This window comes from Micropterus dolomieu, linkage group LG04, assembly GCF_021292245.1.
Source record: "Micropterus dolomieu isolate WLL.071019.BEF.003 ecotype Adirondacks linkage group LG04, ASM2129224v1, whole genome shotgun sequence".
Taxonomy (NCBI): Eukaryota; Metazoa; Chordata; class Actinopteri; order Centrarchiformes; family Centrarchidae; genus Micropterus; species Micropterus dolomieu.
Window position 1 is genome coordinate 28,955,514 of NC_060153.1, and position 21,688 is coordinate 28,977,201.

The following is a 21,688-nucleotide window of genomic DNA, read 5'->3' on the forward strand; positions in this document are numbered from 1 at the left end:
CCGACAACGACTCTGTCACCCGACGGCTGGTCTCCAAACCACGTTTTGTCAAGAAAACACACGGGGAAAAAAGGCATGGGAAATCACGGAAAACTACACACGAAACAGCTGTGGTTTGTTATTATAAAGATAAAAATTATGAAGGCAAAGAATCTGGGTGAAAGAATGGATTAGCACACGCAGGTAGCAGGGATCGTTTGTGCTACAGAGAGAGCTGAAGGTGAGTTAAAAGTGTTTTGCAGTGAAAAATTAGCTGCTGGTTCTACCTGACCCGTTCAATCACCTCCTTACCTCCTCAGACCTTTCTGTTTAAGTATCCTACACCCAGTGTTGGGGTAGTTACTCAAAAAAGGTAATAAATTACCCATTACTTGTTACTCTTTTTTTTAAAGTCATGCCAGTGTCACTAGATTACTCACTAGTTACACTACTAGTTACATTACTTTTGGATTACTGCATAACATCACCTGCGATGCACAATAACTGCCAAATAACAAGTTACACCTCATATATGCCCAGATCAACACAAATCCTTATTATAATCAGAACATACACATGATCTCTCTTTTATGCTCTTTAATATTACAAAGCTGACAACAAAGTTGTGAACATCAGCCCAACATTTGTCAAGAGAAGAACAAGGCTACAGTACGGTACTAAAATGCTTAAAACTTTAACTGAACCGACATTTGATGTATTCAATACAAATGGATTATTTAAATTACATCAACACGGTTCTAGGGTGAATGCATACATGAATGTTGAGCATTCATGATCTTGCCTGTGTGTGTGCGTGTAAGTGTTACGTGCAGGCACATGGCGTTGCCAGTTTTCTTACCGGGTGTCAACCTGTTCCTCATCGGAGTCAGCACAAGACTGCCCAGGCTATAGAGCCTCACCACAGTTGCACTAGAGGGTATCGCTGTCCTTTCACCAAACTAATACATACTAATACTTCCACCCCTCGAAAGATGTTTTTAGCAACTCCACTATTTCTGTATCCTCATGAACTGGCGCTAAAGTCAAAAGTGAAGTTGGAAAAGTGTTACGCAAACACGCACGAAAAGGGACGTTTATTTTATAATGATTTATTTTTCTCTCCTCCCGTTATGCGGATAGTTGAAGAACCAGTTGGCTATGCAAGTATCGCGATTTTGTTATTAGTAACAAATGCGTTACTGCATTACAGACAAAAGTAATCTGATTACAGTAACGCATTACTTTTTACCCCCAACACTGCCTACACCTACCTTTAGTAAAATGAGGCTATAGGTGCGTTGAACTGTGATGCTAAGGGGTTTCCCCAGTGCGATACAAACTGACACCAAGGGGTCTTGACCATGCGTCCATAAAGAACGGGTTGTGTAATATTGTGTAATATTCGCTACTGTTTTAGCTCTGTTTTGTTCTCCACCAACTCCTGAGAAAAATGTCCGGGTTTGCTTGCTAAATATAAATTTTTCTTCACTACTGGTCCCTAACCTTGTCTGTCTGCCATTTGTGCTGGGCAGTTATCTCACAGTGGGCTTCTCAGAGCTTTTTTCCACTGACGCAGCTGCCTGCTGAGGCAGGAAACAAGGTTGAGAAGAGAATCTAAACCAGACAGGATGCGCTGGAACACCAAAGCAATAAACAAAAATAAGCTAAAAAGCTCCGTATGGCTGGCTGCCCAGTTGTTTAATTTCCCGGATACTTGTCACTACAAGCGTCCCCTTTATCATTACACGTAGTAATTTAATTGTTGTTAAAAGAATAGTTCGACATTTCAGGAAAATATGCTTATTCTTTTTATTTATTTAGAGTTATATAAGAGGATTGATAGCACTACAGCCAGGAAATGGTTCGATTAGCTTAGCATAAAGACCAGTAAAGCAGAAAAAGAGCTTGCATGGCTCTCTCCAAAGCTATATTTTATTTAGGGTGTCCAGATTTCCCGAAAAATTTGTGACTGTCCCGAAATACGAGCAGTTGTCCCAACCTCTGTCCTTTTTGTCCTGAAATTTAGACTAAACCTGAATTTTGATTGGTTATAGTCTAATAAAACATTAAATATCGATCATTGTAAAACATTCTTTTGGTGTTTGGCTGTTTCAGCTCTCCACTGGCAACAGCAGGGACTGCAGGGTATCTGGACATTGTGTCAGCAGAGATGTTATAGCCACAAAGAAACACGCGTGCATGCTCTTTTCCCGTTTGTTGTAGTGTAGATTAAGACGAGGACAGGTGAAGTGTTGCTGCAGGCAGCCAAAGAGAAGGAGAATCTGACAAGCGCGTTGCGCAGAAATATGTGCTAGGTACCACACTGATGAAATGAATTAAATAAATTGTAACACACCTTTATCCAGGTTTGCCTCATGACTGAACTTTTTAAATGTCTCTTTGTTATGTGGATCATATATCACAAAGACAGATTCTTTCGTGTTTGATATACCTTGTAAAGGATACTTGTTGATATTCTCACCTCTTCATCAAAGCTGAAGTGTGGCCTCTCTCTTAAACTGTGCTGTGTTTACTCTGGACGGGTTCCTTCCTTCTTTGTGAGCTCTGACAGGACCTGCAGAGAAGGAGACATGAGCACAACGGTTGCTAAAACCAGTGTGTGCGTGTGGATTTGGGTACTAGAATTACGGGGCAGTTGCTGCTGCGAAGGCAGCACAGAAGTGAGTGTGTGTATGTGACAGTGAGAGAGTGAGAGCATAGGAGCAACGGTAATGTCTCAGAGTGGAGTGTGTTTCTGACCAGCTGGTGTGTCATTATCAATCAGCGTCTCATAGACTGTAAGGGAGGATGAGGCCACACGGGTTCAACATTAGTATTTTTACATACAGTATAATATCTCAACTGTACTGTACTAAATGTTCCGAGAGCCGGGGTCAAATCATGTCCACTCAGCATCAAGCATAACAGATGTTGACTGTGTTACAAACTGTGCGTGAGGAGCCTCTTATCCCTAAATCACGAGGAATCGCAGCAGCTTGAATGTCAGTTACTATACCAACATAAGTCTGTTAAATTAACTCTCATATTGCCCATCCCTTTTCTTTGCCAAGTCATGTTTGCCAGTTGCTCGACAAATCAACTCTTAGGTGTTTGTGCTTGACCCCACATCATGCCAGCTCGTGGGTGGTGGGGGGGGAATTTTGGGAATCAAGCTGAGCAGGAACACACAACAGCTGCTAGTTGGAATAACAGAGTGGCTGAAATGACTGTACCGCACGGGTCATATTACCTACCCCGGCTTTTAATAGGCTAGCTTGACTGCAGAGAGAAAAGATTAGTATGAAGTACAGTAGCCTGATCACATATCATAGATGAAAGGATTTTGAAAGGTATGTTGACAGAGGAATATACCGCCAACATTGTCTTCTTTGTAAAGGTGCATTGTAAGCTGAGAGGCTTTCAATGAAGCTTGTTTCCAAAAGGAAATTTTTTGAGATATTTCCAAGTTAGGTGTCTGTTCTCCACTTTGATGTATATTAATAGTCATTGATGAAATCCTTTGGGTTTCAGCTCTCTGTTGGAATGTCCCTCAGACTGGCTTGTCACAGTGATTAAGTCATGCTCCTGCTCCGCTGGATCTGGAGTCTACATACGTATGGCTACTGAGGTTTTTGGAAAAATATTTGTCAAAGTAATTTATATCTCAGCCGGGCTGCGGTGGTGAGGATTGTGAAGTAGAATTATTGCTCTTGGCAGTTTGCAGGGAGATGGAAAACCAACCGTCGTTATTGGTTTTATAGGAGAATTAAATATGTTTTAATGAGAGATTTTATTCATAACTTATATTTAGATCTAATCCTCAAACTATAAATTCTGCATATTTGTTCCCCGCAGCTCCCATGTGATCTCAGTGGATCTGTTTTCTGCTTTGCGGAAGGACACAGCCAGTTGTTAAACACACACCCAGATCTAACCAATTTCCTGTGGTGATTAAGGAGTAGTGTCCTTTGTAAATACCTCTAAACCACCAGTATGATGGTTAAGTAAGGCGTTTTCATATAATCTCACTTTAAATTGTTGAAGTAAATCAAAAGTTAATGGAAGAGTGCTACATGTCTACATACGGTACTTCTCTGCCTTTGCCACCTGTCTGCCGCTACTCCATTTCGCTTGGTGTTGTTGATTTGTAGCTGCTAAAGGACTCATATATACTGTATTATACGGGACTTTAAATGTTAGAGATCGAAATGCTGTAGGATAAAAATATCTTTTGATACTTAATCACTGTAAAACAGAGTGGATGATACAATTAACAAAGAGTGGAGTAAAATTTCAATTTCCTTTTGTGTACACTAGCGATCTATTTCTTGCACACCCCTACATCTCATCTGTGTCTCACTGTGTTAAAGCCAGAGAGCCTGAGTCCTCTGTCATGCTGGTGTCGAGTGCATTGTGCCCACATTGAATCTGAAAGAGCTGAGATGGCGGGAGGGCTCCTCTACTGTGCTGAGGCTCTAGGTTTCTCAAAGGTCTCTCTGGAAAAAATAGAAATGTTGTTTTAACTATATTCTTTTAACCTTCATGACATTTAAAAGGGCTGTCATCAGCAATGACGCCATGGGGCTTCACCATGATACCTCTGTGCAAAACCACTGGGATAATTGGGCAAGTTTTAGCATCACCCATTTTTAGCCATCCTGCTTTCAGGAATCAGCATTGTGTGCCTCAGAATAACTTCAACAAACAGCGGTGTGTGTCCTTTGTGCAACACGTATGGTCAGCATGTCCTTTATGTAACATCAAGCATTTTGGAAGGTATGCTGTCAGATGCAGTGTCAGAGGCAAGTCTTTACTGAACCCAAAACACAGCATCTTCACACGTCTATTCTGGTTTTGGAATGGCCGTTTGCCCTTTGAAAAACACCCATTGAGCCAAATGAAACCTTCACACAGTGGAAAATAAAAAAGGCTCCCTCCCAGCTGGCATGTATTAAAATCCCACATCGTCCTAGTTCTTTCTCTCAAAACCTATTTTTTGTTGTTTTTGTTGCAAATTTTTTCCCCCCCGTCCTTGTTTTGACGTGGGATTACAGAGAACTTCTTACAGGGTTGGGTTGTTTTGACCAGTTCTGTGAACTTTCCAAGTCTGGCTTAACTTGTTTTGTCTTTTTGTCATTAAAGTGTGATTATTTTGAATGTGTCATTCACAAAATTATCTATTTATTCATGCTTGGAGCCAGACTTGTTTTAGTGTGTTTTCTGTTCATTAGTGAGACCACTATAGAGAAGCTGTTAATGTAAACAGTTTCTACCCTTTACACACACCTACAATTAGTCCAAAAGGCAGCTGCTCGTCACACCAGTTCTGGCCTAAAGCTCACTGTCTCCCGGTCCGTTTTAGATTACATTTTACGAACATACTGTTTGTTTTCAAATCACTAAATTGGTTGGCACCTCGTTATATCTCAGATTAATTCCAATTAATGGAATGAGCTACCTCCACAGGTCAAAATGGCCAGCACCCTCGAAACTTGCTTTTAACCCAGCATAACAGCTGTGTGGTCTATTGTTGCCTTTCAATTGTTCGTGAACCATTTGTTTGTATGTCGTCTATGTTTTTACATGTGTTTTATTGCATGTTTATTTCCTTGTGCAGCACTTTGTGAGCCCAGTTTTTAAAATGTGCTATATAAATAAAATGGATTAGATTGGACATAAACAGTTGAATGAGAAGATAATAATTAAAATATGAACTTTTTTTTAAAGATATAAGCCAGCAGTTCTTAGCCTTAGCAAACAGTAAACCATACCGTATCTGTCACAATGAACATATTCTTTCAACCCGAGAGACTCTGTAATCCTTTATCTTGGTTTCTGCCTGGCTACTTGTGAATAGAAGAATATAATGACTTTCGAACAGATTGCACTGCTTATACATTCCTTGAGCGCCTCAGCAGAAGAAATGAAAGAAGTTGCTCTTGTTCTTTTTTTCCTCTGTGCACCTGGATGAGCGTTACTGCATGCCTCTGATCCTTGGCCCTATGCTCCGCTTGCTCTGCTTGAACCACCAACCTGTCTGCCTTCCCTCCAGGGCTTCCAGCAGCGACCTGTCCCTTGTATGCTAACCTGCTGGGGCCATTTAGTGCCCATAAATTCACCCTTTCTATCGTCAGCTCAAGCTCAAAATCCCTGCAAAACTGTAGAGAAAGAGCATCCTCAGCCCTGTTAGATGAACCCCTTCATCATAACCACCTGCAGTGAATTGATTTTAAACTGAATATTTTTATCACTTTAAAAAATCTTTAATTAATTATTATTATTATTATTATTATATTATTATAATTATAATATTTAAGTATATATTGGCAGGCTATAATGTTTTCATACAAGTAAACAGTTAATGTTTAGGTGGTTTGGTCAAGCTTACGTTTGTTATATTACCACATGAACTGGTTGAAGCTGGAAGTTTACATTACTCCATCACTTTTAGCTAACTTTTTTTTTTACTGTTTATTATTTACTTTTAGCACCTATTTCAACTATATCCATTACTTTTAGCTAACTATTTCAACTGCTTATACCTGCTGTCTTCTCTGCTTACTAACTGTCAATTAGTAGTTCCAATGTAATTTCTATTTTTTCCATTGTATTTTTTTTATTTCCATGTAACCCCTTGCCAATTGCAGAATCGCCCCAGGGGTATGGTTGGGAATCACTGTACTAATGAATCGACTCAGGTCAGGCCGTTAGACTCTTTCTAGACCTCTTCATGAATCAGCTGTATCTTGTCCTGAGCTGCAGCCTCTACTTCTTGTGTCGACAGAGTTATGACCTTCCCTGGTGGAACAACTTTCACTCCAGTGAACAGCTGCTGTTTACCCCTGCTAATCACAGGCAGCTGAACATCCATCAGACCACTAATTGATAAAACTGCATCATATCATGCCCTCCCCCACTGTAACTTAATGATACTCCATGCTCTATTACACACTCTCACTGTAGCCTTTTTAATCGGGCCCACCCACTGTTCTTACAAGCGTTTACAAGGATTGAAGCACCGCATCTTTGTGGGCAAGTGTCTACAAGACTTGTCTGTCATGGGCCTATTCAAGCTGTAAAACTACCACTGAGCTGTTAAATGCACCATTTTACACACTGTTTTCCTCTTACATGTATTCAAGACCTCCAGACTAGCTTTTTCTACATATAACTAATTTGACGCTGCAAACTTTTACATTGTTATGGTGTCTGCTGTTTAGCGAGAGAGAGAAAATGGTGTGGTGAGTGTGTGTAATGGTAAGTCCTCCATTTGAGTACAAATGTGAAGCAGGACTCATTACAACTGAACCCATCGGTGACAGCGAGGAAAAGCTTTGTCTTTAATGGTGCTGTAAACACAGTGTGAAGTTGTGTGCTTACTGGCTTCTTTCTAATTAGACTGGGACACAGAGGACTAGTTAAAACAGCCCTCATATTTGATTCTGCAGGCTCCACAGACAGCAGCCATGTTGTTGTTGTTTCACGACAAACATCATAAGATTTTTTCTCAGAGAAAGCGTGGTCTCAAATGGGAGCAGCATTGACAGAAAATAATAACATAATATTAAAAATTAATTATAAATACGAAGTGAGGAACGCGAGAAACGTCATGAAATAGATTTTACAGAGATAGATTTCTTTTTCTTTTTTTTTAACCAATGTTTGTTAAATGCAAATGTCACAGTAGATATTTTGAATCAATGTTGAAGCTACTTTTTTTTTTTTTACCCTGCCTTTGTGGTTGCACCTCATACCCAGCATGGACCCATGAAAGAGAAAACTTGAGGAGTGATAAATGGAAATGTTGGAGTTTCAAGGAGCTGGGAACAAAGGTAGCTCACCCACCTGCAGTGTGTGCCCTCCTCTTTCAGTTCACAGCAAATCCAAAAGGCTCAGCTGGGCTCAGCAACACGCCAAAATAATTTTATACTGTGTGCTGAAAGACACTAGAGAGATGGCTGTTTCACGGCTGTGTTTGACTGATTCGATGAAAAGACTAACGCCTGCACAGTGTTATAACTCACCCTACCTCCTGATGTCTGAGAGATGCTTGTGTGCGTACTGATGTGCAGTAATTTTTTTCCAGAGGTAAATGCCATTTAATTTGACATACTGTGTAATGGACCACTTAGCCTTCTCCAAGATGTGGAAACCAGCTCTGTAGCATGTAGTATGCTGAGGCATACACTGTTAGACGGTATTACCAAAAGAAAAGAAAAGTGGAGCTGTAGCCGTAGGTGGTATTCAGACAGACATTATGTCATCTGGCAAGGCACCAATTAAAAACATGCACATTCCTATTGGATACATTTTTAACATAGATTATACCGTACTTCTACCATTTTCCTTGTGGTCTTTGCTATTAAAGATAAAATGTGTCACTGTGATACTTTTCCAGAGCTTTTCCAGAACCTAATTATAATATAACAATTTTATACTATTTTGTACAATTTTGTAATTTAACAGAATTATAAGCCACTGTTTAGTGTTTTAGCGTCTAATAAGCTTTCAAACTGATGGATCTGTTACTCAAACCAGCCTTTCTGACACACACCCACACCAGTGCATACGCCAGTGCGTGCAGACCATCTGCATACAGACCAGGTTAGCGAGCGTTAAGACCAAAATTAGCTTGTGTAAAGCAGGAGGGTCTGTTTGAGCATGAGGCTGAAGGCTTTTAGATACCAAAGCACTGCGCAGTGGTTTATGGTACTATGATTTTAGTACTACAATCTTTCTATCTTTTGTTTGCTAGGTAAATAGAATTAGAATTACTCTGCCAACATTACTAAGTAATCTGTGTGTGGTTGCACATATCTCATGCATTGGAGTGTTATTGCCCTGAGTCAAACCTCGCTGGAAGAACTTCCTCTCTGGCTGCGTACAAATCCCTCCTCCCTTGTCAGTGTTGTCAGATATTTCCCCTTACTATGGAGCTAACCCTAATCTGTACCTTCTGTAACATAAAGCTAGACATAACTCATTTCTGGCTAGAATGCAGAGTCTGGGAGTGATTGTTGCAACACAGCCTGGGAAATTAATTCACATGCCTACTCTTCAATCCTATTAATGGTCATATGTCTTCTAGTCACTACCTTGTGAGCTACACAAAACTGAAATGCTGTGAATTTTCTCAGTTTTGTGTTGCTGTTTAATATGACAAACACTGCACTACGAGAAAAACAACAAGGCAACAACAACAGTGGATCATTTTAAGATACACAACATTTACACCTGGTATTAAAATGTGATCTGTATCCGGTGATAGTGATTGAGTGATGTGTGACTCGAACGTGAGAGGCAGCTGCCTTTGTTGGCAGGCCACTCAGCCTTCATTGCCTCTCCCACACAAATGTGAACCCATCAGCTGTTTCACACCCGGGTACTGCATTAATACACGCGCACGAATGTCTCTTCTACCTACATGAACACACAAACAAATACTTACCCAATGACCACTCATGCCTACGCCCACCAGGCACACAAACACTCACTCATACACTTAAAGCCCACACATCACCCAATCCATATGCCATCCATCCATCCATCCATCCATCCATCTGTTTGCACTCCACAGAACCCCCTACAATATACATGCATCCACTCTGCATGAACATTCCCTGTGTGTGTTGTCACTGATCACCTGATTGACTTCCCTATGATTGAAAGTGGCTTTGTGCATACTGGGCATTTTGAAGTTATTGAATGTATGGGTGGGGGAACACGAGTATAAATATCCATATGATGGATGACAACTTCCACCTGTGAGTCCACATATCTACCATACACATCCTCAGCCTTGCTTAATGTCTTGTCTTTTAGATGTGTAGGTTGGCAGGAAGAAAGCAAGTAGCAACAAATAAGGCGAATGTTGGTAAATTCACGTTTTCAGCTGCTTGTTAGCTATGGACAGATTAGCTCTGAAGTGTGAGAGTGGGGCAGAAAAACAAACAGCAGCCTCTTCACATTTCTGTTGATTAATAATCAAAATGCTCAGAATACAACAACAAATTGGGACACAGTATTTCAGGTTGGAAGTTGGAAGGTGTGAAATCATTCAGTGCATCAAAGAGACTGTTTTTTTTAAGTAGATGGGGAAGCTCTGTTTTTGGAATCCTCAGGTCATAGTGCAGGGTCAACTAGTGAGCAGTGCTGCTGGACCTAGCAGGGACATAGTGTCTTGCTCAAGGACATGTCAGCAGAGGTCACCCCAGGATTAGGAGCATGCTGGCTCTTCATGGTTTAAGGCTGGTCTTTTTACTCCTCACAGCTACTTAGAATATATACAGCTGTTCACACCTCCCCCATTATTTTATACTGCTGCCAGGGGATGGGTTTCTTCTGGCTGGTTCAACTGTCATGAAATACTGTGACTAAATCCACATGCTCTACATATTATATAGAGTTAGACAAATACTGTGCATCACATACATTTTGTAACATGGGCGAATACTTTGGAAAGCAGTGAGACATAAATTATGTGACGATATGCAACATTTGTCCACCTTGGACACTGTCACATGTGAAAATATCTTAAATTGGACAGGCTATTCTCATTTAGCTGTCCCTGATTGTGCACCGTTGTGGCCTATAGGGGTTTAATACAACTTTAGCGTAGAACCTAATGTGAAAACAAATTTGAGATGATGTCTGTGTGGACAATTATCTATCCATCGTCAGCCGCTTATCCTGCGTACAGGGTTGCGGGGGGGCTGGAGCCAATCCCAGCTGACACTGGGCGAAAGGCGGGTTACACCCTGGACAGGTAGGTCACCAGTGTGGACGATTATATTCAGATATATTACCATTAGCTGTAGATCCATGCAGGTTTAACCATTTTCCTGAGGAGAAAAGGCATTATTGGGTTTGTGATTTAGGCCGAGACCGAAGACGAGGTCCATTTTATGTTGTATTGCTTGTTTTTGGTGTGACTATAGCTCAGGTGGGTCATCCACTGGTGGTTCAGTTCCCAGCTCCTCCTTGTCTACATGTTGAATTGTCTTTGTCAGAATCAGAAGGAGCTTTATTGCCAAGCAGTGTTTTACACATACAAGGAATTTGCTTTGGTGTTAAGGTGCTACACGCAGACAGACATACAGCTGACATAAATAGATGTAGAAATATATAAATATGTAATAAACAAATGCAAATTATATAAGAATAACAGAAGAATAGAGAAAAACAATACAACTGACAATAAAAAATTTTAAAAATAATAATAAAAATAACAACTGAAAAACAACAATTTACAATCAACAACAAATTAACAACAAATATGTGCAATGTGCCAGGTTCGTGCATTATATGACATGAAGTGATATTTACATGTGCAGAGACGATTGTGTTATTTGAAAGGGGGGGGTCAGTGGGGGGCCCAGGCCTTGTTGTGCTATGTCACTGAACCCCAAGTTGGTCTGGCCAGCACCTTTCATGGTATCTCACTGCCATCTGTATGTGAGTGTGTGAGTGAATGAAAGGCAAACCTGTAAAACACTACACAAATGCAGCCATTTACCCCTTATGATAATGGTGACTTCTTCTGGTTGGATGGTTATAAAAAAGTGCCTTATATTTTCATGACACCATAAATAACATTATCAACTATTGTGTTGGGAATTAGGGTTTAAATGGCATGAATAGTTATATTAAATAATATATAATAATAATAAAGAATTGAACTTGTTAAATTCCCCTCATGGAGAATATTGAAAGTCAATTACCTCATTTTGTCTCATAAGATACACTAAATTATTAATATGGAACTCTGATTAATAATTAAATTAACAAGCATAACCAAAATTAGCTAGTAGGTTGAAGGATTTGGAGTTCTACATGGAAGAGGTTGGCGATATGCAATCTAATACGATTTTATATAGGCCTAGTAAAAAAAAAAATCTAAAATCAATATGTGGCGGTCAGCGTTGATATTGTGGTGGGCTGCCACAAATAAATAAACGTATGGGAAACACTGGAGTTGATCTCCGTCTGTACTAAAAAGACGGAAAACGCACATCTACTGGCCGTTCATGTACACTGGGCATGCGCGTGCCGGTGTAATGAAGCAGATGCTCTATTCAGTAATTACAGAAGATTTGGCGAAAGAATAAAGTACCACAGACGAAGAACCACACCAGATTGTTTTTGCATGGACCAGTAACAAGCTGGGACAGTTATTGAATGTAACACGGGCTGTGACGGCGGAAAAAAACAGACTGGAAGTCATCGCAAAGTAAATGCTGACATTTAATAACTTACAAGTGTAGGCTATAAGTGTTATTTGCATGGTGCTACCCAGAGTTTTAAAACGAAAAACGGGGTCTGCAGCTTCTTAAAATGTCGTTTTAAAATGAAAACCCAGTAGCGTGGATGGGGGCCTTAGCTGGTTTGCAGGGATTTTGGTTTTTTTGTTGATCAGGTGACATCATGAGTCACAAGTCACTGACACAATCTTAACTGAAAACTGGGTCCACGAGCTGGGTTTACACCTAGGTGTGAATGTCTTCGGGATTGTGGGAGAGTTCAGTGACTCAAATGATAAAAGTTCAGTTTAGATCACAAATGAAGAACTTCATCTGTGTACAGTCACATGACATTTCTGACACAAGCATATCCTTTAAAATCGAGTTCATGTGTTGTAGACATGAATGATGTGATGATTTGTGACCTTTGTCTACACAATGAAAGCACAATTTGACATGTGACACTATCTAGAAATGAACAGGACGTTTTCACCTGTCATGTGAAAGCACAACTATGATTAAGCATAGTTTAAAAGAAAGGATTAACGGAAAACTGTTTGATTTCATCATTATTTGGGACTTGGAGGCTGCTGGACTGAAAGGGAAATCAAAGCTCTTTTTGTTGTGCTATTTTAATACCACTGCTGTCTGTTTCTTGATGTGCCTCCTCCATGTAATCCTTTGGTGGTGGGGAGATTTACTGTATTTCTCTCCCTTTTGATGCATGGAGCACATATCTGCATTTTACAACATTATGCTCATTTCATAAGCAGGCTGAATATACCAATCCGCAGCTCTATATTAAATATACAAAAACACAATTTGTCAGAGAAGCCAGCTCTGGGTCTTTGTGTTGTAGACTTACAGTGCAGTTGCTGGCTCTTGGCAGAGAGAGAGAGAGAGCGGCAGAAAGAAAGGCAAGGCCGACAGTGGGCATTCATCCTCTCAACATCCACAGCCTTAATTAGAAGCCTAATTACACAGGGAAATGGGATGCCAGGGGAGAAAAGAGGATGGGGTGGAGGATGCAAAAAGAGAAACGATGGCGGGGAGAGGTGAGGGGAGGGAGGGGGGGTCTTGCTTCAGAATGGCAGTGCTCAAAAATAAACCCCCGCCACCACCGACATACATCTTCTCATCTGCGCCATGTGACCTGCCAAGGGACCAAAACACAGCAGCTGCAAAGGCTGCTGATGCGGGCCCCCACGCCTGAGCCCTCTCCCCTCGGCTTTACCAAGCTTTATAGTGAGTTTCAGTTCATTGTTTAGCTAACTTTACTGTTCTGGTTTACTCTCATCGCATCATTCTCACCGCAGGCAGTTGTTATCAGAGACAAAGCTCTAAAAATCCCCTGTACACTACCTGCTCAGCACCAAACAGCAGACATGTTGTTCCATGCTCCACCATGTTCACCAGTGAACATGGTGGAGCATTTAGCAGCTAAAGAGCCAGGTATTTATCTCTGGAGTTGATAGAGACCAAAAACTGAGCTAAAAGAAAATGAAAATTGGAAATACATTCGCCAGGTGGTTGGAATCACGACAATGACAAAGCATTTATATTTGAATATCACAAATCATGAGTGCTTCAGCTCTACTTACTCTATTTTTAGTTTCCTTTATAGATGCCTGATACTTTCTCATGGATTACCTATCTTATCTCTGAGTGAGTTTTAATTCTAGAATATTATAATTTAAAATCATTTTACATAACATAAATTTTATTACCTGGGAAAAAAAAAAATGGCAGTACCACTTTCAGCCCTGAGTAATGTCTGCAGGTGTTGCTTTCAGGCTGCACACAGTCCCAGTACGTTTTGCTTCGAGCACATGGCAATAATTAAAGGCGACTAAAATGAGTGTATTAAAATTTTTCTCAGCTCCTCTCTCGCTAAAATTAACATGTGCATGCTCTGTTGTGTGTTTACATGGAACTACAACTTTAGCTTGCATAGCACTTAACTGTTACACTGTCCCTCATTTGATTCTTGGATGTAACATGTATCCTCTCACACAGTATCTTCTCTCCCTCTCTCTCTCTCTCTCTCAGGCCCTTCCTCACTTTCTCACCCTCCCTTTAAAGTTGTCACTGCTGCAGGTTTCCACCTCTCTCACTCCATCTCCCTCTTCAGTCCCTTGCCTCTCACTCTCGTCTCAGTTTCACAGCCAAGCTATTTTCCCAGAGCAGTCATGTCTTAATTATTAACATTGACGTTAATGGAAGCCTCAGGTCTCGAGCCTGTCAATCAAATTGCAATTTGGGTGCAAAATTTTTCAAGACACGCAAACAAACACCAGCACTGAGCAAAACTATAGTCAGTGTTGTACCAGATTTTTATCCAGTTTTGGGCTAATAAAATGCGATTATTTTTCTAAAGTGTGTTTGTATCAGAGATGCTCACACGTCTTTGAGCTAGAGTCCAACTTAAGTCTCAAGTCACTCGTGGTTATAATGAATGTTGTATCACCTGCTGCGTTCAAACCAGGCTGCTTATAAAACTGCATAGCTATAAGGTATTCTGAACCTGTAACCAGTTTTTCAATTACAGAGCACAACCATGTAATGTGCACTGCAGCAACTAATCACAGCTTATAAACTAAGTCAACACATTCCCCAAACTCTCAAACCCAGTATAATGTTACTAAATAAAACTGTAACATTACATGATCAACAATAAACCTGTAACCTGTTAGCAGCCAAGTTTATGATGAATGGCTCAGCAGCTGGCGGTGTTTGTTGTCCTCTCTCACCCGTGGCCGTGTGTTAAGTAGGCAGGTTATAGGTAATGGAGGGAGGGGAATAAGTCTTTCGAGGACGAGTCTGAAGTCGAGTCTGAAGTCAGTCTCTGTGCAACTTAAGTTGCCCATATCTGGTTTCCATGACATTTATTTTATTTTATTTTTTACCAGAATACAAAATTAATGGACTTAAAGTATTTAATTCTCTGACAATTAATGAACACACACACACCTAACATGCCAAATAACCTCTGAGTGGAGGCACAACAATAGAGGGTTATTATTTAACATGTTTCCGTTTCTGTCTAATGAGGTTTTGAGTGATAACCCCCTCCCTGTCTTTGTGTGCTGCTGCGACTGACAGCCAGAATAGCTGGAGCTTGGCTGAAAGCATCAGTTTCTGTTGCAGCACACACAAGACTCTAAAGCAGAAGTACATTTAGCAGAAAGTACTGTTATTTAAATGGTTTTGATAATGCAGAGTGTTTTCTGTCACTTTACAATAGATTTACAATAGATTTGTTTCCTGGTTAGAACTGCTCTGGCAGACTAATTGGTGATTCAGGATTACATTTGCATTTGCCTGGCAAGCTGACACCAGCCTGGAGTGTCAGGTGAGTGTTAAAAATGCTAAATGAAACAACACTTTTAACCACACTTTTAACCTGTCATTATTGCGGCAACCTCAGATGGCCACCGTGGAAGTGCCAAAAACTGAAGTTCCTCATAGACCACCATGTTAAAATGCCCTCCTTAACAGCAGAAATAAACATGTTTACAGCCTGGTACAAAAAAATGTTTTGGTCTCTATAGCCAATTTCCCTGTTGACAACTGTACAGGGGGTGAATCTTTATATAAATCATATTAAAATTATATTAAGGCTTAGAGTTATGCAGAGTTAAGGGTGTCAGGTGGGTGCCTTTAGGGTTGGGACAATGCCATCATCCATCGCTGATGGCTGCAGACAGCACAATGTTGAGCCGTGACTGTGCTTGGTATTGACGTAGCCTATCAGTTAAATTGATCAAAGTGTATGTAAACACATGCCTTTATCAGACAACTGCTACACCCTGGCCCGGAATGACGTTAGATCCCCGGCCTGAATTATTATCCCAGTCCGCCACTGATCCTGAGCACCTGTGAGAAATACCTGTGTTTTAAGCACACATTTTTAATATTTCACCAATGCAAACAGCTAAACTATAAAAAAAATAAAATAAAATAAAATAAATATATATATATAATTTTGTGAGAACATTATTTAGTCACATTATGTTTTGGTCCAGTCTGTTAGTTAGCAGGATATCTCAAAGCCTGGTGAGAAGTTCTGGGCCAAGGAAGAACTCATTAGTTTTTGATGCAGATAGTGCCACTACCATTTATAAACCAATTTAGTTTTTGGCACATAATCATGGATTTATTAAGAGAACATCATATCATGTTCCAAGATGGTGTCTATTCATTTCAATAAAAGTTGCTCACACAGTACATATGCCAAAGAAGTGTTTTTCTTCCTTGGTGGCTTCTGTGCTGTGCTCTCCATGGCAAATGCACATTGATGTATTCCCCTGAAACCACTGGTCTCTCTACCATTTACTTTGACACATAGATAGCTTCCTGAGTTCCAAGAAAGTTTAACCATGTTAAATCTTCATAGTTTAAAAATTCACAATACAACGAGTAATGAATGGGAATGGGAGCTAACAGGAAGTCAGCCGGCTCCTCCACCAGAAGAATCATGCAGCTCTGTATACCAAAAAACCTGAGAAAACCCACAGAGACCTTTCTGGCTTATGTGTCCAATGAGTAACATTTCTAGGAATAAATGGGGTCACTATCTTTGAAAAGTATTCATTTCTCCTGTATCCATGGTGTTCCCACTGTAGCGTGTTAGCAGTTATCCCACCAGCTGCAGTACTTCATTAACTGGACCTGTGAGTACAATTATCTGTACTTGGCACTACAGCAACATGATCAATGTAAATGACCATGAATCAGTGTTCATGAGTCTGCAATTTTACATAATCCTTGTGTGCCTTTGGATGCAAACTTGAATCCAGATGCATCTAGAGACATTTATGTTATTAAAATAACAAATTTAGAGGCTTTTGCTGCCTTGGTGGACTGCCGTTGTGTACTTTCTGCTTTGGGCTTGACCCTGGTTGAGATTGAGGCCATGCTTATCATTGTTGCTTCCTCACTGTTAAAGTTTTATCCGAACAAATGGCTGTGCTGAGAGACAGGATGAGTGGTGGTCGATATTTCCTCTGAACGTCCGGGAAAAGCAGCACCTCTAGTTTCCTACAGTGATGATGTCGTTGTCTGCTGTGAATAGGGTGACACCCTTCATCCTGATGTCATCGACAACAACTGCATATAAATGCATGTATGGACACAGGTGGCAGAGCCAGTTTAGGAGGAGTTCCACTTGTTATGAAAGGCTTATAGAAATGTTTCTAGCTCCATGTTCATGTGATTCAAGTCTACATGGCCATACTTATTGTGACCTGTACTTCCCTGCAAGACATGTGGAAATGAGAAATGCTAGCTGAAATGTGTTTTGGGAGCATTAATGTCTCAGTTAGAATGACAGCTGCTGTACTTTGGGATGCAACTGATTTTTGACCGATAGAGTCAAGCTAGTAGGCAAATTATTTAAAGACCAATAGAAATGATGCACCTGGAGGCATGACCAACATGCAAATAACTATGTAAATAATTCAGTCCTCATGCTGTGATCTGTCTTTTCATACTCCTCAACGCAAGTGTTTTAATCTCTCTCCCCTCCTTCCACTGCTCAGTAATTGGTATTATTCAGGAAGAGGAATGAGCAGAATGGAAGGTGTCAGTCAACATGGGTGCGACAGCAAAATAAATGCATTGTGTTTACCACTTTGCAAACATGTGGATTTGCTTAACGGCAGCCTCTGCAGCCTCTCAGCCTGCTTGATAGGAGCTGAGAGAGAAGCACGAATGAATAGCTATTGAAATTGTGTATGAGAATAGTTACTGTTATCTGTCACACAACATCTGAGGTGCTAAATAGGCCTTTCACATGTTGAGAAAGTTATATTGGAGGGGGTTTCAACATCAGTTTTGATCCAGGCAGCAAATGGATGCTCTGCTAATCTCAGCCCATTCATGTTTTTTATTTGAAAATAAAAAAAGTAGGTTTACCTCTCTATCCTAGCTTAGAGATATCCACAATTCGCTGAGCGATGCAGCACTGACATTAAAGGCCCCTAAAATACGGTTTGTTGACATTATGAAGTTGATGTTAGTGGTGGGCAGTGATACAGTATAATATGTTACTATAGTCATATTACACATCCTTACAACTCAGGCTAGATCCTGCGATAAGTGAATATACTCTGACTTTTCCTGTTTCTAACTTCTCATTTTTGTTAAGATATAAATGTAAAATTGACTTCTCCACAGCAACAAAGTCATCAAAGCAACCTGTCGTAGTAAGTGTTTAGTGTTTTTGTATGTGTCATATATCTGTGTTTCTAGCAGCAGACTGTGTTGCTCATGCATTCTTGTCGAGGGGGCCCATTATGCGGAAGGAGGCTCACTGTCTCTCTCTGGCAAGCGAGCTTTCACTAAGGCATGCGCTCGGCTGAGCAAAGGTCATGATGACATCCACCTTTTCTATGAGTTCAGCACGCGAACCAAACTCACTGACTTAATTGCAAGTGTTAATTGACACATACAGTATGGCAATAAAATTTTTACTTTTTATAATCTGCTGCAGGGAAAATACTCTCATTGTTGCTAGGCTGAGTCAACTTGTATAGAACAAGGCAGGTTGTCAAACTGGACAGTTTAGAAAAGGAGGGTCTTGCGTTAAGGCCCACAGGAGCCTAGAGGAGCCTAGAAAGGCATATCACTAAATGTAATACGGAGCTTGGTCAATTGCTATTGGGATCAACTCGGATTCATATTTGACATAACCCTCGAAGATTACAGTGTTTCATAAAAAGCAATTTAAAAGTGTGTGTGAGGACCTGAAGATATCTGGCCCAGCCAAAGGTTTCTCAACCACAGAAACCCAGTCTCTTTACAGATAATGGTTTGAAGGCGTTAGTCCCTGCTAAACAGGACAGCAGTAACATATATAAGCTTTTTTTGCTTAATATCTCATGTCTGTGCATTTAGTATTTAGTAGTAGTGTAGGTACCAGATGTGCTCGGGTGGTCAGATCTGCTCGGAGTCCTGCGCCTGCCGGTAACGTCACACTGTGGAAGCGCCACTCGGATAAACTACATTGTGCCCCATGTACAGATGTAGGTATCAAATCTGCTCTTTATTTATCCATTAAAATGTTTGCTTTTATTTCACATATGCTTTGACAATATGGCAACAACGTACAGACACACTTTAGCTTAACTTGATCGGCAGCTAACATTAGAGTTGTAACGTTAATTAACCGATCGTGACCTTTCTGCTCCCAGGGCATTTACAGCTGATGGTCAAGCTGTGGTATGTCCCATTTAAACGCAGTGCTGTATCATTGTATAAGTTCTCCCAGAGCCGTTAAATAAGTTTAAGATTATTTAATGGCTCTGAGTTCTCCACAGTTGACCCGCAAAAACTATATCCGTAAACGCTCTGACGTACAGCCAATCACAATCTGCCTCCTCATCAAAGAAACATACAGCCAATCACGTGTAACCTTATCGGCATGTCTGGTACCTACACAAGCGCTAAGAGGATATCAGTGTAAGAGGTAATGTAAGAGAAGTTAAGTCAATTCATATTTTTGAGGTAATTTACCAAAAATATATTTACAGTGTTTACTCAGTTCACTACATTTTTATTTGTATTACACAGTTGCTATTTACATATTTACATGTTTAAATCATTACATTTGAATCTGTAAATCTGATACGATATTAAGCAGAATCTACCTCTGTGCTTTCCTTTACTTCAGTCTAACTCCTGCTAGCTTCTGATTGGTTAGTTTAGTCATGTGAGAAGCGGAATGAGGGATTGCTGCGTAAGAAAGTTATCCGTCTCCATCCTGTTGTTTCTTCTCATAAACAGCGTTCCAACCACCACACATCGAACTCCCACGTTACATTAGCTTAGCCTAGTAAAATGAGTGTGATCAAGGGGAAACAGCTAGCCCTACTCTGTCCAACAGTCAAATTTGTACTCTAACAGTATTCATGTAGCTGTTTCCCCCTGCTTCCAGCCTTTATGATAAAGTAAGCTAGGCTAACCATGTCCCAATTTCAGCTCCATAATTAATGCATTTTCGTGAGAGTGGTGTCAGTCTTATTATCTCACTCTAGGAAAGAAAGTGAAAATGAGTATATGCCAAAAAATTTGAAATACTCCTTATGTCAAGTATTTCATGCAGTTAAATGACTTTATGACTTTTAGTTATGATTTATTTGATTTTTTTGAACGACTAATGAGTAAAGTAATCTCATTGCATTTGTATGACAGTTATGAGTAACATAACTCTAACTCAATCCAACAATGGTGGTGTTGACAACTTCCTTATATTGTTTGACTATCACTATTTTATTTTGAAAAAACAGAAAACTACCATATTCTCTCCTGCAATGAAGAACAACAGCAACCTTACATTTTAGGTTGTGTTGTTGTGACAGTGTTGGCCTACGTCTACTACGGCCTATACTGACGAAACCTAAAACATTGACTCCTTTCCTGTCAATGGCACTGAAGATCTGACATATGAGTCATATCATAACATCACTTTATTTTCCCGGCAAATCAAAACATGGTTATGCGATGTGTAATCGATTATACCAGGCTTAAGTCCTATTTGTGTCAATCTGAAAATAGAGCATGTGATGACAGGCTCCTTAGAATGTTTTCCCAAAATGTATGGTGCATAATAAACATAGTAACGGGTAGTTAACTATTGTATATTGTGCGATAGTATAGTGTAATATTGCGACAGTACATATTATTGGAAAAGTAAAATTCCTGCTCTTAAATAAAAATACAAATTGTAGTAATTTCAGTGAAGCAGAAATATTCATATACATGGTTTTAATTACACAATATGTACTCTTTGTGTTCAACAATAAGGTGGTCAGTATATAAAGCAGTGTGTGTGTGTGTGTGTGTGTGTGTGTGTGTGTGTGTGTGCATGCGTGCGGAGATGCCCTTATAAAGTGTCCTCACTGGTACACTGCTGCCTTGTGGGGCCAAACTAATTGGAGCATAGTTCAGCAAATGGAAAGAAAGAGCAGAGAAACAGAAGGGGGGAGGAAGACAGATAAAGCAGAGAAGCACAAATACATGGTGTAACTGAGTGGAAAGTGAAGGGACAGAGTGTGTATCACAAAACAAAGTGTGAATGGTCTCAAGACAGAGAAGATAAAGGAGCATGAATGAGTGAAAGTGTCTGGGGGGGATTTGATATAGGAAGTATAAATGTGAATGAAAGTAGTATTTACATATTTCAAATAGAATTTAAAGAGGTCATATTCTGCTTAAAGGCCTTTTCATTTTCCTTGACTGTGTTGTATATCTCTTTTGTACATGTAATAGGTTTACAAAGTGAAAAAGTCTCCCACAGAAAACACTTCTCCTGAAGTCCCTGAAAACAGCTTAATTGTAGTTCAGCCTTTACCTCTGCAACCTATCTGCATCACTATGTAACATGCGTCATAATGACTCGCCTAGCAGCATGTGTGGCACGCCCTCAAAAACACTGGTGGAGAAACACACTGAGCTGCAGCACACACAGT

General features: G+C 40.2%; 1 protein-coding gene across 5 annotated transcripts in view; it reads left to right on the forward strand.

Annotated features, from left to right (window-relative positions):
- Positions 1–21,688, forward strand: part of LOC123969362 (potassium voltage-gated channel subfamily KQT member 5-like) — a 129,956-nt gene that overhangs the window by 15,835 nt on the left and 92,433 nt on the right. The window lies entirely within an intron of this gene.